The sequence below is a fragment of the Acomys minous genome, assembly GCF_964271855.1.
Source record: "Acomys minous genome assembly, chromosome: 6".
In the NCBI taxonomy this organism is placed as follows: Eukaryota; Metazoa; Chordata; class Mammalia; order Rodentia; family Muridae; genus Acomys; species Acomys minous.
Genome location: NC_140487.1, coordinates 91,936,268 through 91,954,577, shown reverse-complemented (window position 1 = coordinate 91,954,577; position 18,310 = coordinate 91,936,268). Strand labels below are relative to the sequence as shown.

Genomic DNA, 18,310 nt, shown 5'->3' with positions numbered 1-18,310 from the left:
ATAGTGGGACCTTACCTCAAAAAGGCAAACACTGGGGATGTAGCAGAATGATACAGCATTTATCTAGGATGCAAAATGCTTGTGATTTGATCCTAACACCACACACAGAGACATAGACATAGTCATAGACACAGACTCAGACAGACACAAACACACACAAAGTACATGTAGATACAGATATACACACGGACACATACACACAGACACTGACACACAAACACACACATAAACATATGCACAGACACACATTATAGTCTATGCATAGACATAAGAAAACTAAAACTGTAATTTTCATATCAGGCAAAATAGATTGTAAGGCAAAAGGATTAGTATGCATGAAATACTTCATAGTGACACATCATGATAAGAATATATATTGATCATAGAGACCTCACATTTATAACACATACAGGCATATACATCAGGAACACAACCTAGACCAAATTCTCTCTACATTTCTTATTCTTCTTTCATGAGGCAAGTTTCCTCAAGGTTTTTTGGGGGGTCCATTGGTTGGCTTTTGCACTCTCCCTATGCGTATTATGAGCTGTATGTGCTGACTGTTTTTGTGCCTTTAACTTCCCATTATTGTCACTACAATGATGCAAACACCTTCCTTAGTAGACACTGTAGGTATGGAGAAGGGTCTTGGAGGCTTTTTCTTCCAAAAGTAATTTTGAATGTCACTGTCATATATTTTGGAGGTTCAGATATATTTGGGAAGGCTTGTGTGATTCGTTGTCTCTGTTATAGTTGACCTTTTCATGCAGGAATTGGTTCTCTTTATTAAGTTCCAGGATTTTTGCACGATTCAATCTAGTACAACTCAGCTCAAATTGTGTATAGATTATATGGTACACTCTTAGAGAAGAATAATTAATATTTTTCTCTTTTGCTGGTTGTGAACAAGTGCATCGTCCTGTCTTAGATGGTATTATTATTGGAAACTACTTTTCTGAATGATATAGAGACAGGCAAGTACAGAAAAGGTGTAATTTCAGTATCAATCAGTGTCAAGAGTTGTGAGAAAGGTGGGAAAAATAAAGTGTTTTTTTGTTGTATAGGACAGAGTTGGGAAAAGAAGACAAGATGATTACATTTAATTTTCTCCCTAGATATTGCCCTTAAGAGTTTGCCCATTCTCCACCAGATGGCCCTATACTCACACACACATACAGGCAGCATTAAGATAAATCAGTGTGCATTTAAAATAAGAGCACATGAAGTTGGAAGAAAGAGTGGTTTTGGGGGATGAGGACATGAGTTGCAGGACAGGGAATGGAGCAGATTTGACCTAAATACACTATATGCCAGTATGAAAATTTCAAATAAAAGTTGTATCATTTTGTGTTTTAGAGCTACTTTTTTTTAGAGTTTTTTTTGTTTTGTTTTGTTTTTTTTGTTTTTTGTTTTTTGTTTTTTTTTTAATAGACAGGCTTTTACGCTGTAGCCCTTCAGGCCTTGATTTCATGATCCTCCTCCCTCAGGCTCCCCTGAGTGCTGGAATTATAGGGATATGCCATCACGCTTCGATCATGTGACTTTTTGGATGCACCCCAAGTCATTAGTAAAGCACTCAGAGTGCTTAGTATATTTAATTTCTTACGGAAAACTTATTGTCCCTGTGGTATGCTTTTGAGTTGATGTGGAAACTAAGCAGTTGGAACGTGCACACATAGAGCTGAAGTCAGGAGTGACCTGGGTACTTTTTAAAATTGAAAATAGGTTCTTCTTTTATACGATACATCCTTACTACAGTTTCTCCTCCCTCCACTCTTCCCAACCCCTCCTCATCTTCCCTCTCCCCCATATTTGCTGTCCTCCATGTCCCTTCAGAAAGAAAGCAGGCCTCCAGGAGACAACCACCAAACATGACAAAACAAAGTACAAAAGGACAATGGGACAGCCCTCCTATTGAGCCTGGACAAGGTAACCCGAAAGGAGGAAAAGAGACCCAACAGAAGGCAAAAGAGTTGGAGATACTCCTGCTCCTACTGCTAGGAGCCCAGCAAAAGCACCAACCTACTAGCCCTAACATATATGTAGAGAACTTGGTGTGTATCCACGCAGACCCCATGCTTGCTGCTTCAGCCTCTGTGAGCCCATATGAGTCCGTCTTCTTCAGTCTCTGTGAGCCATATGAACCTTCATTAGTTGGTTCCGTTGGCAATGTTCTGGTGTCCTCCATCCTTTCTGACTACATTTTTTCCTTCCCTTCTTCTGTGGCGTTCCTGGAGCTCCAAGGAGAGGGAGTTAGATTCTCTGTGTCTCTGTGTCTCTGTCTCTGCCTCTGTCTCTCTCTCTCTTTCATGTCTAGTGTTGATGATCTTGCACCCATTGCCGTTTGATGCTGGTAGAGGCTCACTGATGGTAATTGGACAAGGTGCTGATCTATGGGTATAGTAGAATATCATTAGGAACTACTACTACTACTACTACTACTACTACTACTACTACTACTACTACTACTACTACTACTTGGCAAGTAGTGTTTGGTTCTACCCCAGGTCTCTAGGCCATTCAGTTTCTGGTTCCTGATTTCCAGGTAGTGTAAGTACTGCTTGGGCTCCCACATGTAGCATGGGCCTTAAGTTAAATCAGACAATGTTTGGTCACTCGCATAAGTTCTGCACCACTGCTGCCCCAGTGCATCTTGCACCAGGACTGATTGTAGGGACAGAATGTAGGCCAAGAGTTTTGTGGTTGGGTTGGCGTCCAGGTTTCTCTTCCTGTAGCTTGCAGAGATTTGAAGGTTTTTAATACATCTCCTAATACAGAACCAGTTAGGGTTCAGAACACTTCGTGAAGGACACTGAGGAAGAGGAAATGTCTAAAAGCACAGATAGGCATTTCAATATTCAGTAGTTTCATGTATCGTCCTGTAATACTCAGCTGTCACATCTGAAGCTGTTGTAAATATTATGCTTATTTTATGTTCCAAGATTCTAATTTATAGTCTTTCAAGAATTCTCAAACTACCAGTGCTCCGTAACCCAGGGTTAGCATGGAATATGGCTACTTGCGTTCTGCTTTGTGCTCAGCAATAAGCCACATTCTCCACAATTTGATTCCTGGGGAAAAGATTAGCTTCAAACTTATTATTACCAAAGTTTGGATTTTAACTCCAAGTATGAACTTTTCTAATCATACCTGATATCTCTTTAACTTAATTAAAAACTTTCTTTTTTCTTTTTTCCCTCTTTTTGTGGTATGTGTGGACACTAAAGCCCCTGGGGCTGTTGTTAGAAATGGTTGTGAATTGAGGTGCTGGGACCTGAACTTCCATTCTCTCCCAGAGCAGCTAGTTCAGGTAACTACTGACCCATCACTCCAGCCCCCATACCTGCTATCCTTGAGATCTTGCTTTTGGCTCATGACATTGCTGCTATGTGAAGGGGATCAGAGAACAGAGGAGGCAGAGGGCAGATAGTCCCTAGTGCTTCAAGAGAGCTCGCAGTCTGTCCTCCTTACTCCACAGCCCCAAGGTGACATCAAATCGTGCAAATGCCACAGTGTTTAGGTGTGACGTGTGAAACTTTACCATGTCACTTTGCATGCCATTACTCCCTCTTAGGGCTTATTTCCCCCAAGTTTAAGATTAATTCATGATTAATTCATTTAAGATTAATTTTTATGAGTTCTATGATTTTAGGATGATTCTACGGCCAAAAAAAAATGGTGAAATGGTTTCTAATGAGAGTCTTCTATATTCGTAGATTAGCACCTTCCCCAGGCGTCATCAGAGAGTCTCCCTCTGGCAGCAGATGGGAGTGGGAACAGCTAGACATCATAGCTAGACATTGTTAACTAGTTCTATGATTTTATGGTTCATTAATAAAAGGAAAGGTTGGCAATGCCATCAACTTTTCTCTCTCTCTATTTTTTTTTCTAAAAGTCATTTATTTCTTAGTTCTAAAATTTTAAAATAATGATTCATTTGATTATTTACTTGTGTGTGAGCATGTGTGTGAGTGTGTGAGCATGTGTGTGTGTGTGTGTGTGTGTGTGTGTGTGTGTGTACATATGTGGTCATGCATGTGGAGGCAAGAGGACAACCTGCAGAAGTTTGTTCTCTTCTTTTAAACTGTAGGACCCTGAGAGTGAACTCAGGTTTTCAGGTTTGATGGCAAGCACCTTTTTTATTTATGGAGCCATCTCGATGCCCAGATGGTATTAGTTCTAATGCTTTCTGTGACAGTGCTAAGAATCCTGCATGTCTGATATTGGTTCGGACTATAATTCTTGTTTTGAAAGTATCCTCTGTCTGGCCCCTCAGTTGATGTCTGGATGTGTATTCTGCCTATAATTGGTTCCAAGTTCCAAAGTCTTTGTAAGCTAGGATGGTAAGTAGAAACCTATAGGATAGAAGTTTGTTTCTTTTCTATCAACAATACTGCCCATCTGTATTGTTATGTCTTATTGGGGGAATCACCTGTCCAAGTGATCTATGCCCACTTTCTCCTTTCTCTTTGGATAACCTTACTGTTATGCAATACTCAAGTATTGTCTTTCTTAAAATCAAGAGATAAATTTTTCTGTTTATGTTGGGACTGCTGCAGTTTTTAAAAATTGACGAATTCTTGTTTCAGTTGTATTATGTAAAACACCCCTCCAGACCCTTGCATTGGAATACTTAGTTCTCAGCTGGTAGCAGCTGAGTTGGGAGGAGGTGAGCTTGCTAGGTAAGGTTGCTTTATAACCCACCACATCTCTGCTTCCTCCTCTAAGATGTGTGAAGGCGAGGAGACTAAGACACCTGTGCACTCCCACTGCCACGTCTTCCCACCGCGGCAGGCTGTATCTAACCAGGAGCTAAATTAAAATCCTTCCTTTTTTGAGTTGCCTTTTGTAAGGTTTTTACAAGAGCAATAGGACAAGTATTCAACACACAGTCTGCCCATCACTTTATGAAACAGAGTCATGACAAGATCAGTCTGTCTGCCAGTCAGTGAGGTCTTAGAAACTCTGGCTGCTTCTATAAAGCATCTCCGGGATTAAGGGACTCTCTGAAAATTTTGTGCTGTAGCTCCACCTATTCATTAACTCATCATGTGTCTATCCACAGGCGTTATCGGGTATCATAATGATGCTATTCAGTACAATTACTGTATAATTATGTGAGACTTAGATGGCCGGAGGGCACACCCAAGCCCTAAAACTTTCATGTGAATGGCCTGTTTGGCCATCCATTGCTACAGCAATAATTTCCAACTTGTTATTTTAAGAGTGGTGCATGCTTCTCAAAACATTACTTACCACCAAACCACTTTTTATATTTCAGGTAGAGAAATGGCTTACGTATGAAAACCCCTGCTATTGCCAGGAGAAGAAAAATTCCCCCAATACTAGTGGACTATTGATATACTACTGTGTTTTTCCTGTCTTTTCTAGCCTATCTTATGTAGATACAGCAGAATATATGAGCGAATCTGCGTACTTAACAAGGGAGTTTATTTAATTTGCAGTTTTGGAGGCTGGGTCAGCAACCTGCATCCCTATCTGTTCTACCCTGGAATGGAGTGTTCTGCTCTGGCACAGGTTCCATGATGCATGTCATTGCCATGAAAGAAAGAATTGTGAGTTCAAGTGGTGAGACTGGGATGAGGCCAGCTTGCTTTTCGTAACAATTCGCTTCCATGGGAATTAAACCTTTCTGTGGGTGGCACTCTGAATGACCTAATTATCTTGTACCATGCTCCAACTCATAAGATTCTATTGCCTCATCAACCTCCAGCACACAGACTTTTATGGGCTACACTTATACTGTAGCCAAACCATAGCACCATCCAAAGGGGGAAATGGCATTGTGTTGTGTGATACCATTGGGTGTATTTCTCAAAGTATATGGGAATGATTTATCAAAAGCCAACTGTTATGGAGATTCAGTCCCTGTTCAAATTACTGAGAATTTGTTTGAAATTCCAGGTGGTGAGCATGTTTGTTCTAACAGAAATTGACTTTGAGATGGTCACAGGATGATTTGTCAAGTAACACGAATGAGAAAAGGGAGTGAAGAATTCCATTTGGCTCTTACCAATCAATCAACATTTATATGCACATCACAGCAAACTGCTGACAAGCTATAACTTAGCCCCAGTTGTCATCAGTAGAAACTGTGATAGTAATCTGAAATCTTTTTTTTTGAGGAGGTAAAATCAATTTTATTTTCCATCATTATTTATACAAAAATCTACAAATAATAGATTTGTATAGGGAAAAAAAACCCCAAATGAATAGCAAATGGAAGTGTAACAGCAATAAACTGTTAAGCTTGCTTTGTTCCTCCCGTGAGATTAGGGTGGCAGCCATTTCAAAGCATAATTCTCATGTCTAGGCAGCTTTTGTTCATTGGCCAAAGCCTGCCATTTGAACTCAGGCCTCCCGTCTCTGATGGTTCTACTGGCTCTTGACAAAGCGTCGGAGGTCCTCAAGGAAAGTGATGTATTCCTGGTGCTCTAAGCCTGTGCTGAGCTCTACCAACTCACCCGCAAAAGTGTTGTCCACCCCTCGGTCTGCAAGAAAATCCATTAGGTGGTCACACAAGGCCCAGTCCAGGGACTCCGTGTTGAGTGTGTAGTTAGTGTCCCTCCATTCAGAGTCACCAGTGCTCTGGAAGCTAACTTCCTTGATAGAGAAGATGCCACTCTCGGCTTCCTCTTCCTGTCGGATCTCATCCTCAGGGTAATGACAGTCCAGCACCAGGGTCTTCTTGCCATCACTCTTGGTAACTTCAACCACAAAATTGGGATTTGATGTCAGTTCCGGCTCCTGTTCTTCAGCCTTCCGCCCTTGTGAGGGCTCCTCCTCGCCATCAAACGTTGGAGGGAAGCTGTTGTTAATGTTGAAAGTGACAGCGATTTTTTCTCCACCAACTTTGCGCAATAATGTAGCCTCTGTCCCATTCACTTCCAGCTGCCAGTCTCCAAACATCTTGGGAAGGGACTTATGCTTCTGGATTTTCTTCCCTTCTTTAATTTCGTCAGTCAAGAGCTCTACAAAGGCTTTGTCTCCTTCGGTGTGCAGAGAGCCACAACAGCACGCGCAGGGCACCGGGGCTGCAGGAGGCCAGAGCGCAGCACGGAGCGGGCTGAGCAGACCAAGGCACGGCCGGCCTGGGTACCGGCTGCAGTAGCTGCCGAAGCGGCGGGCCTGGATGGCAGCACGAAGGCTCTTGGTGAGGTAGCATAGTGGGGCAGACACGTGTGGAGGGAAGGACGACCCGGCTAAGACACTGTAATCTGAAATCTTAAACAAAATATTAATCTTTAATCATAATGTTATACTTGAAAGTTTTACCACATAGTTTCTTGTAAAGCTATTCTGTTTCACAAGACTTTAAAAACTTAACTATTCTTATGCTTTTAAAAATAATGACAAAGTCGAATTGGCCTCAGTCCCTCCAGGGTTCTGGTCATTTCGGGCTGGGGCTTAGAGTTTGAAGATGTGTGTATTAGAAGTCTCTGAAGTAATTACCGGTTAGTCCAAGAGGTTCTTGAGGGGCATGAGCAAGATATTTGTCCACACCACAAATGGGCAAATAAATAAGTCCCCAGTTTGGGTGTGCCTGCATTGTGAGCTGAGATAATATCTAAGTGTGAATCCCTGCTGGTGAGGTAAGCTACCCATCCTCAGTGTTGATAAGAACTTACATCCTCATCCTGGGAATTGCTAATTTCTCCACTCTTTTTACTATAATGGATGGGGAGTCAGAGTTCGCCCCTTCTCTGAGTATATCCTTCTCTTTATCTATGCTATAAGAACTGTTTTAACTCCATAAACAAATGTACCTCTTTAAAACCGTGGGATCTACAGGTGTGCATCTGTAGGTGCGCACAGCATTTAGCCAAAAGTTATTATGAAGCTGTTGTGCCTTCACTGAATATGTACCAATCTTGTTTTCTTGTCTGTGGAAGACAAAACGTGACAGCACAGGTTAGAATGGGACCATTCTTTTATTTTATTTTTTGTGACAATCTATTTTTTGAGGAAGGTAACATGAGGGCTATACTAATGCTCATAATAGTGTATAGCAACTGTTTTATAAATTTATATTTTATTGGATACCATAACTAATCTAAGGATAAGTTAAAGATTTCAATAGGTTAGATGCAAACAGTGTATTGCTTTTATAAAAGAAAATTGTGTGTCTATGAGTAGACATGAGGGTCGCAGGACCAACACCATATGGAAGCTAAAGGATGAGTGTATTTCAGGAAACAGTGATCACCGGGTATACAAACCTCCTATCCCAGAGGCAACCTTCCCTTTTTGTGTGAGAGACAAAGCAAAACAATAACTTTGCGTATGACATTCATGATAAATTCCTTGTGTAATTTTTCCCACTAGTAGTCTTACTCATTAATAAATGCCTGAATTTTGTCAAATACTTATTTTTGAATCTATTAAAATAATGACTTAGTCTTAATTTTTTTTATTCTGATAAGAAGTATATCCCATTTATTGCCTTTAATTATCCCTAGCTACATTTTGTTGCTATTACAAAGTACTTAATTGAGTAGATTAATGAAGAAAATTTTATTTTAGCTTATAGTTTCTGAGAAGTCAGGCAGTGGTTTCTAGTCTCTGTTTCTGGCCCATTGTAAAGCTGAACATCATGGCGACTGGGAAGCAGTGGGACAGGAAGGAGTCATGGATAAGAAGCTCCAGTGTACATTTCCTTCAGGGCCTAACATTTCCAGAGGTTTCCAAGATAGAGCCATCACTTTGTCATCATGTGTTCAATACATGAATCTGTGAGGAACATTTCATATCCACACCATAATACTCACCCCTGGCCACCAGAGACTCAGGACCATCCTATAGTTCCATATCTAGAATCTAGTGTATCCGATGTGATGTAAGCACCATACATAGAAAGACAAATCTCACACAAGCAAAGCAAAATGCTCAAATATATAAACATTATAGAGTAGAAAAGTGTTTGCCATGTTTTCAATGAACTAAGAAAAGGAAGAAGTGAGGTAATAACTAATCAACATTTTGGCTGTGCACGATAACTAAGTTTTATAGATGTAATATACCAGGTGGCTACAGTTCACATGCTGTCTTAAGTGTGCCTAGCAGGTACTTCTCATGAGGACTTATCACAAAAAAGTCATATGTGAGATAATAATATGCAAATAAACCTGATTGTGGCAATTTAGGATTTATATGTCAAAAAACTAACTTGCATGCCTTAAATAGACAGCTTTTCTTTACTAATTATAATTCAATAAAGCTGAAAGAAAAATCAAATTGGTTTTCTGTAATCTTAAGTGAGGGGATTTCCTTCCCTTAGGACTCAAGCTGCTAAACTGCCTCTCGTAAAAGCTCTTTGCTTCTAGTGCTGACTTGCCCTGGCTTGGCTCCAGTTAACTAATCTGAATTATGCACTGTGAATGAGCTGGCTGTTAACTTAGTTCTGCCCTTCTTTCTTGTCACACAGCAACTTTGGCTTCTATGGTAGCATTTCTGAGCACACGGAGGGAGCAAGGACTTGCTGACAATTTGCATTGATTAAATCACATTTGGGTGAGTAATTTAACACTTTGCCTATGGTGTGCTGGTGGCTATTCATAGGGTCTAGTCTGTAAAATGTGTATAATCCTAATTTTCCTACTACATTGGCTTCTAATGTGTATTGTTCAACAAGAGAAGTTTGCTAATGGCCAGCCTTGGGAAAGTTCACTAAGACTTTGGATTTTGCAGTTTGTTCCTAGGCAAATGGATGCTGACAAAGGCAGTTTCAGAACAATGGTTGCCTTATCTTCTTTACATTGTTACAGCACTAATGAAAAGGACCCTCGGATGCTTGTTCCTCTTCAGGACAATGATTTATCCTTATTTCCTCATGTCGTCTAAACTGTTTAAGCCAGAGTCACTCAGGTTCAATGTGCTGTCTTGTTAGAAACCTAAGATGCTGGGTGTTGGTGGTGGACCAATGTGATGATTACAGAAAGGACACATTCAAGCCCTACTTATAAATGTACATCAGTATTATAAACAGGAGCATGGTTCTTAGAATAGCATGCTGTTTTACCAGATGTGATAGTTTTAAGTACAGATTTTAATCTAGCATCCCAAGAAGAGATGATGGGGATAATGCCTGTAATATGTCCTCAACAAGATACGATTTTGTGTCAGTTATCTAACTCAGTGAAGATGAATTGCTCTTCTCTGTGGGAAAGAAGTGATCCAACATAATATGTAACTGTGGGAAGTCTGTGATGGTTAGTCCTTACTAAGGGCATCTGTGTAATCAGTGGCTTCAGTAGAAAGAGAAGAAAGGGGGGGGGATCCACTTTTTTTGTTGAGATTATAAACATTCACTTCTTCATCATGGCTGGCTCATTGAATGAACACTAGAGTTGTTCTGAATAAAGTCAGATTGACATCCATAGGATGAAGCGCTTAGTTCACCTGATTGTTGCGGCTTCCTTTCCAGTCGCAAACCTTGGACAACCATGCTAGTAATACATGACTATGATAGGACTGTTTGTGCACATTGACAGATACAATAACATGTTTCCTGGACCACCTATCACTTTAGTCCAACTTGATTCGCTCCAGATTTTAAGTAACAAGCTGGTCTACATGATAGTTCTTATAAGTCAATGTAAGCCTTTATGGTCACATAGTGTCTCTATCAAAAATTCAGTTGCTCTAAATAAAATTGCTCTAAAATTCATTTAATAAGAATCAGTTTGGTCTGAGATGCAAAAGCATCTGGCCAACACAAAAAAGTGGCTGAAGTGATAAGAGAGTGTTTGTGGTCATGTTTATTTGCTGCCATCCCCTGTACTATCCACTAAGTACTGGAAGCCCAGCATGGACAACTCAGACTCAGAAGGACATAGGAGCCTTGCATGTTTCTTAAAGGTGGGAAATACAGAGCAGGCAAAGCGTTAGGAGGCAGGGAGCTATGCAGAAGAGGTATTCTGGGCTCTAATTGCCTCTCCCCCAGGAGTCACTGAGAAACAGCTTTGAGTGCTATAACTCAGCCTCAGCTGGAAGAACACGGTGAAAATGGGGTCCTGCTGCTCTGAAGATTACTGATGCCACAAGGGTATCACCTGGAAGATGGGCAGAGGACCACAGAAAGGAGCCACCTAGTCTTCCTTTCAGAGCAGCCTCAGCAGGATAGCAGGATCCTCCTCTTCCTCTTCCTCCTCCTCCTCCTCCTTCTTTTGCTTCTTTTCTTCCTCTTCTTGGACCAGTTGGAAACATGACTGTCCTGATTCTAGGAGGGCACATGATTCTTCTTGGGATTTGGGAAGAACACAGGGATGAGTATGAAACTCATGGTTCCTTGTTTTATCAACTCTATTTTCATCATTCCATGAATATACTTAGTATGTAAGCCGTGCTTTTCCTCCTCCAGCTGTGACTCAGTGCCTTCTGCAACCTGTTTGCATTTGGGACCGATTGCTATGATTATCACTACTGTCTTATTTCAAGGCTGTGCTCCACATATTTAATGATATTAGTACCTTAGATTCTATCCTTATATATATGTCAGTTGTAGCTTGGAAGACGTTGGCTAACAAGAAGTTCACAAATTTCACCATCTCCATGGCTGTGTCCATAGAAAAAGTGGTAAAGACTTTGCGTAATTCCTCTGTAAAACTGTTAGCTTTTAGAGTCCCTTGAGTTAGGAGGTTCCTAGGTGGCTGCGAGGGGTTCTAGGCACAGCAGCTGCATATGGAGCCTGTAGACCCTGTGGCCTCAACTCTGCAAGATGTACTGAGAACTCCTCAGGAGCTCCACCTCTGTCAGGTGCTGAGCAACAGAGCTGGTCTCCTGGGAGCACTGGGAAAGAAAAGTCTCTGTGCAGGCCTCTTTTTTTGGTCTTGGGGGCTGGGGTAATTCAGGATGAACCTCTGCACAGGATGAGTGCCACTCAGTCTTGCTCACAGAAGGCTAATCCCAGGCACAGCAGGCTGGATGAGTTGCTGGTAGACTGCTCAAGGGTAGTCATGGCCATATTGCACTTGGTTATACCAATTTGGCATATTCCAAATGCCAAGACTATGGTACTGATAGCCATGGAGCCTGAGGGGGAAGGATTGGGGTGCAGCTTCTGTGAATACACTGGATCCATCAGAGATCCAGGGAGGTCCTGTAGGTAACATGCAGAGGCTAGGGGCAGTTGCCCTTCTGGTTGCCTGATATTAAGGACATCTTGTGGCTGGGAATCAGACCAGGTGCCAATCATGGGCAGATCTGGGCCTGCTCTGTTCCTGTCTGGCTATGATCATGGCACAGTCTCTAGGTCACTCAGAGAAGTATGTCCAAGCATTAGGCAAACTAGAGTCTGATTTGTCTAAGTCATGGAGCGGTGGTTCCTTTTTTTAAATGCCTACAAACTCTTACAGGATCACTGCCACTTTCATGTTGCATATCAAAGTATTTCTGCTACAAAGGGCAATACTGAACAGTTATGACACCAAACAAAATTCTTTACTGTACAGATTAGCATATGCATCATTACAATTCTGTAAATTCACGAAAATATCACAATTTTTGGTATTTATCAGAGAAAACTGCTTGGACGTAGGTTTAAGCCTATAGAAAGCCTTTATTAGCCAGGCTATTACTACACTGCGTGTTTGGGATCCCAGTGTAGCACTGAGGCTTTCTCAGGGTGAGCTTTTAAGCACAGAAACCATGTTCTGTGTTGACATAGTTCAGTTAAGAAGAACATTTAGCCAGAAGTGGAGCTACAAAAGACAAAAAACAATGTTAGTACATTATAAGACTTCCTCAGAACTACGGATTTGATGGATTAGGCCTTTGTTTTAGTTTTGGCAGGTGGTGCAGTCTTTGTGAAGGGTTTTAAAAGCTTAATGTTACTTCCATCATGAAGTCAGTTGTGCTAAGGTTTGGGGGCCCTGGTACGATATATACCACCAACACCCACTTTTAATGATTTAGTAGTCTCTGATATTAGATGTTTGCTTGAGCTGAGGAGCTCAAAGTCATGCTTGGGACCGTAGAAGGGCCATGCCTCATGAAAATAAAAAAGTAAATGAATAAATAAATATTAAATACTTGAGAAAATGGATATTTATGGATAATCAATATCCTGAGCTTTTCTACAAAATTATATATGCACTATGCCAACTTCCTTAAAATCCTATTTAGATTTTAGGATTAAATTTAACTTATAGGTGAAAATTAACAGTACATTTATAAACAATACTTTGTCAATCTATGAACTTGCTACAGGTTTGCATTCATATCATCTTTAATTCTCTAAATGATATTTTATAGTTTTCATTGTGTAAATTCTATTCTTATTTTATTAGACATTTTTCTCTATTTAAAATTTTTATGTTATATTTACAAATAATATTTTGATCTAATATTTAACAATTATATTTAAAAACTTAATGTTCTAAATAAGTATAGTACCCAATACTGCTTGTTTGTTTGTTTGTTTATTTGTGTGTGTGTGTGTGTGTGTGTGTGTGTGTGTGTGTGTGTGTGTGTTTGAGTGTGGTCAGAGATCAACATCAGGTATTTATCTCAATAATTTTCCACTTTAATTTGGGGACAGAGTTTCTCACTGAACCTCATGTTCACTTGTTTGGCTAGATGGGCTGGCCAGCAAGCCTCTGGGATCCTCCTATTTCTACTCCCACACTGAACACTGGCTTTGCAGGTTTGTGTCCCCACAACTCTGCCTTTCATTTGCATTCTAGGCATGTGCACAGACCACTCTGTGGCGAAGGCTCCTCTACTAGATTATTCCAGCCTACATATGACGGTTAATCTTTTTGTTCTCATTTTTGTTTATGATAGCTTTCTCCTCCTCCCATGATTTAATCAGAAGGGAAAACAGCTGTGGGACTTTCCTCATTAAAAAAAAAATCAAACCAAAAAAAAATGCCCTCACCTTCCAGAATCCAGTTCATTAGTTTATGTGTCTTTAGTTCTTTCATGGTTCTTGCCAGTCCACACTCTTCTGATTTACCACATCCTCAGTTTTGGTGTAGGAGCAACTGTCAGAAGCTGAACTTTGAAATAATATTCAAATGTTAGTCACTGCTTCAAGTATCAATGAAAAACCACCTCATCTCAGAGAATAACAGGTAATTTATTTTGCAGCCAAATATAAACGATCATGTCCCATGAATACAAATTTAGGTGAAACTGTTGGTAACAGTTTCGTGAGACAGCAGGACAAAGAAAATCATAAGGTGTCTACCACATTTCTCCATTATAAAGTTATCTCTCCTCTACTTTTATTTTTAACTGTTTTGTGGGGCACTCCATTGTCACTACATAAGATCTCATTTCTCTTTTTTGTTGTGTCTACTAGTTTTTTGTGTCTATTTGTGTTTTTAGCTAAATCAATTATTAGCATTATAGGGGGAAATGGAGATTTCTAATTATAGAAAAATAATTCGATGATATTTGCTAAACCATGTCAGGGAAGACTTTACTCAATACCCTTATGATGAAAAAGAAGACAAATACAATTTGATTTTGAGAGAGATGAGATTATAATTAACTGAATACAACATGAAAAAAATGGGAGTTTATAGCCAAGTACAGACTTGTGTTGGTTGATGGAGAATTTCTAAAAGTGAACAAGGGAGGAGGAGAGTTTCTGGCTAAACTGTACTAACAGAATTGATTCTTGCTGTCAGACAACATGGTGGGAGGCGTAAGAGGGACCAGAGCACATATTAAGGTATCAAAGAGGGAAATCCCTGTTAAACTGGCTTGGAAGATTTCTTTTTCTAAATCTCTTATAGGAAAGAGAGCAGAAAGTTGTAGGAAGTTTAGAAACCTGAGTGGATTTCGCCTAAGCAGATAATCCTGCTCACTAATGTCAAGATTTTTATTCATTTACAGATTCACGTTATGCTCTGATCCTTTTCTCATTTTTTCTTGTATTTAAATCTATGTCAATTTTAACTCATGGCTATTTTATTTGGCAGATATAATTCAATGTGATGACATTTATTTCAAAATTCAAGTTGTCCCTAATTTAGCCATAGTGAGTCTCCAATCCCATTTCTTTCTCTTATTCTTATTCCAGGATCAACTTTTCTTTTTTTATACTCTGTTTCTGACATTGGTTTGTTGTCCGAAGACCCATAGGCCATTGAGTGCAATAGCATTTAGAAAGCATGCTATGTGCCCTCAGTGATACTGAAACTAGGTTCTCTCAACAGACACATCTATCTGTCTGTCTGTCTATCTATCTATCTATCTATCTATCTAATCTATCTATCTATCTATCTATCTATCTATCTATCTATCTATCTATCATCTATCATCTACTTATCTATTTATAATCTATCTATCTATCTATCTATCTATCTATCTATCTATCTATCTATCATCTGTCATCTATTTATCATCTATCTGTATATCTACTATTCACTATTCACATGTTAATTCTCTCTGTATTTATATATTTAAATCAATGGTTTCATATCAATTACTTTAATTATAATTCAATGACAGAATTTATCTTTCTGTTGTATTTGTAGCTTCTGTATCAAATTATAAGGAAGACTGGATCCTTTTATTCCTCTAAATATCTGTTAAGTTCTTATGTATATAACCAAAATTCTGATATCCAAACCATTTACTGTCATGTCTTCTAATCACCAGATCACCAAATGATTATTTTTTGATTGCTATTCCTCCTTTGACCCTACCATCCTTGTCAAATGCATATTACTGATACACTGTTGCCTTTCTGAATTGCTCTGTTTTTGTTAACTACCTAACAGTCCTCATCCAGTTATAGTGTATCATAACAATTAGAAATATTTGAAAATTAACTTTTATTCTCACCATCCCCAATGTTTGATATTGTCTGTCATTTCAAGATTAGCTGTTCAAACTCTTGTACCTAAGGCTGAGGGAACACTACAGAAGAGAGGGCAGAAAGACTGTAAGAGTCAGAGGATCAGGGAGTTTACTGTGAGCCTGTGTCTCCTAGTAATGTTAGAAGATACACTCACAAAGTTTCACCCGCGTGACTGCCTAAGCACAAAATGAACCAGGGCAACAGCTGACATGCCAAAGTGGATGAGGGGAAGACAATGGGGCCTTAGCTCTACATAAATAACTAGGAGGGAGGAAAGATAAAAGATAAATGATCTAATTATATTACAATTTCAAAATAAAATAAGAAAATCAATATAAAAAGGTTATCTCATTTAGTGTATGAAGAAAATACATTCTATAGTTTCCATGGTGACCAACAGTCATGTTTATATGCCTCATTCTCACTGATAAATTTTCATTTACAAAGTTTATATTAAAAATTCACTAGTGATTAATATTTTGTCTTTCTATTATTAAATTGTGAACTACACACACACCTATAAAAATTAATGGCCCTACATATATTGTTAATATTCTTTTCCACATCTCTATTCATTTTAAAACCTTGAATAGAATCTATTTCTTAAATTCACATAGAAAATCATATGAATTTATCATGACATTCATTTCCTTCTGTTTATTTGTTTGTTTCACTGTGTAACTCTGGCTGGTCTGATACTGACACTGTAGACCAGGCTGGCCTTGAACTTACAGAAATCCACTTGCCTCTGCCTACCCTCCCAAGTGCTGGATTAATGGCATGAATCACTACCACCCAGGTCCTCAACCATCATTTTCAATGACAATGTTTTATTATTTTTCTCTGTGTTATTGTCTTTTATTTTCTAATTGCCTTCTTTAAGATTATATAGCATGCATAGTATGTTTTACATATATAAGGCATATATAGTTAATGTTAATTCTATATGATCAAGACAAAAGTTCATTTTTCATTTTATTCTCTAGTATTTATAATACTTTGAATGTTTATTTCTGAGAAATAATTAGATATAGTACTTTAAATTCTTTTTAAATTAAAAAATTAATTTATTGTCTTCATGAATCAATAGAAGAGGAACACTATAATCCGCAACTATACTTGTGGATTGGTCTATTTGTAGTTTGGGTAGTTTTTAATATTTTGAATCTCTGAGTAGGAGCAGACTTATTTATGTCTTTTTTAAATTGAGCTGAGTTTTGATCATTGTTCAGTGTTGCTCTATTTCAGTTGATATTGTTTGTATTGAAGTCTTCATTTACAGTAGCATAATAATAAAGCAGTACATTTTTCTGCTCACATAATTTTTTCCAGTTTTTCTTTTATCTTTTGTACCTACAATTAATGTGTTTAATTCTTCTTTCACTTAATTTGACTTGTTTATTTTTTAAAGTGTCATTGTGTGAATACATTGTACATGGCACTATATCACATGAGGGCCATTTTCACAAAAGTCTATGCTGTGCACTGAACGTTTCCCCCACTTGCTACTTCTTCCTCTTTATCATTCCCCTGTACCATTAGTCTGCTTCACTCCCCTAGGCACTCTTACTTATAATTTTATGCCATACATACATACACAATTTTGTGTACCTATATGGAATTTAGGAAAGACATATGAAAAGCATTTGATGTTTGTCTTCTTGAGACTAGTATAATTTGCTCAATAAGATTATTTCAGGTTGCATCCATTTTTTTTCCTGAAAATGGTATGGCTTTATTCTTCTTCATGGCTGAAATATCCTATTCGCTATGCACAACAGGTTTTCTTTAACAAATCCTCTGTAGCTGACATCATAGGCTGTTTCCAATACTTAGGTATTGTGATTTGCAATAAATGTTAATAATGTTGAGATGGAGTTGTATCAGAAAATACTTACGAGTGGTATAACTGGATCATATGAGAGAACTACTTTTAGGTTTATGAGAAACTTTGATATTATTCCACAGCGGCCAGAGCATTTCACATCCCCACCAGCAGTGGACAGATTATTTTTACCCCCCCCCCAATGTCCTTGCCAACATTTGTTGATACTTATTTTCTAAATGACTGCCATTTTGACAGGGGTGAGATGAAATCTCCACGAACTTTTAATTTTTATGTCTCTAACTGGCACGGTTTTACTATGCAGCCCAGGCTAGTCTGTAGCTTATCATATGTCCCTGGTTGAACTGAAAACCTCTAGCCTCTTTCCTCAGCCTTCTGAGTGCTGAAATCACTGACATGCCCACCACACCAGGCTTAGTTGACATTCTTTGTCATGGTGTTTTTTTTATGCCTGTTGTCTTCGTGCCTTGTTCTATGTTTGGCAAGTATCTTAGTATTCTATTTCATTTTACTAGTGAATTTACTTTATATTATTTTTTTACATTAATTCATTATTTATTTATTTATTTATTTATTTATTTATTTATTTATGTGAGTATGTATGTGTGTGTGGGCACATGTGTGTGCGTGCA

General features: G+C 38.8%; 1 protein-coding gene and 1 pseudogene across 9 annotated transcripts in view; one reads left to right on the top strand and one right to left on the bottom strand.

Moving 5' to 3' along the window:
* Positions 1 to 18,310, top strand: part of LOC311598968 (selection and upkeep of intraepithelial T-cells protein 9-like) — a 366,712-nt gene that overhangs the window by 51,202 nt on the left and 297,200 nt on the right. The window lies entirely within an intron of this gene.
* On the bottom strand, positions 6,190 to 7,186 carry LOC311599687 (complement component 1 Q subcomponent-binding protein, mitochondrial-like; annotated as a pseudogene). Its single transcript has one exon. The product of its transcript is annotated as a complement component 1 Q subcomponent-binding protein, mitochondrial-like (transcript).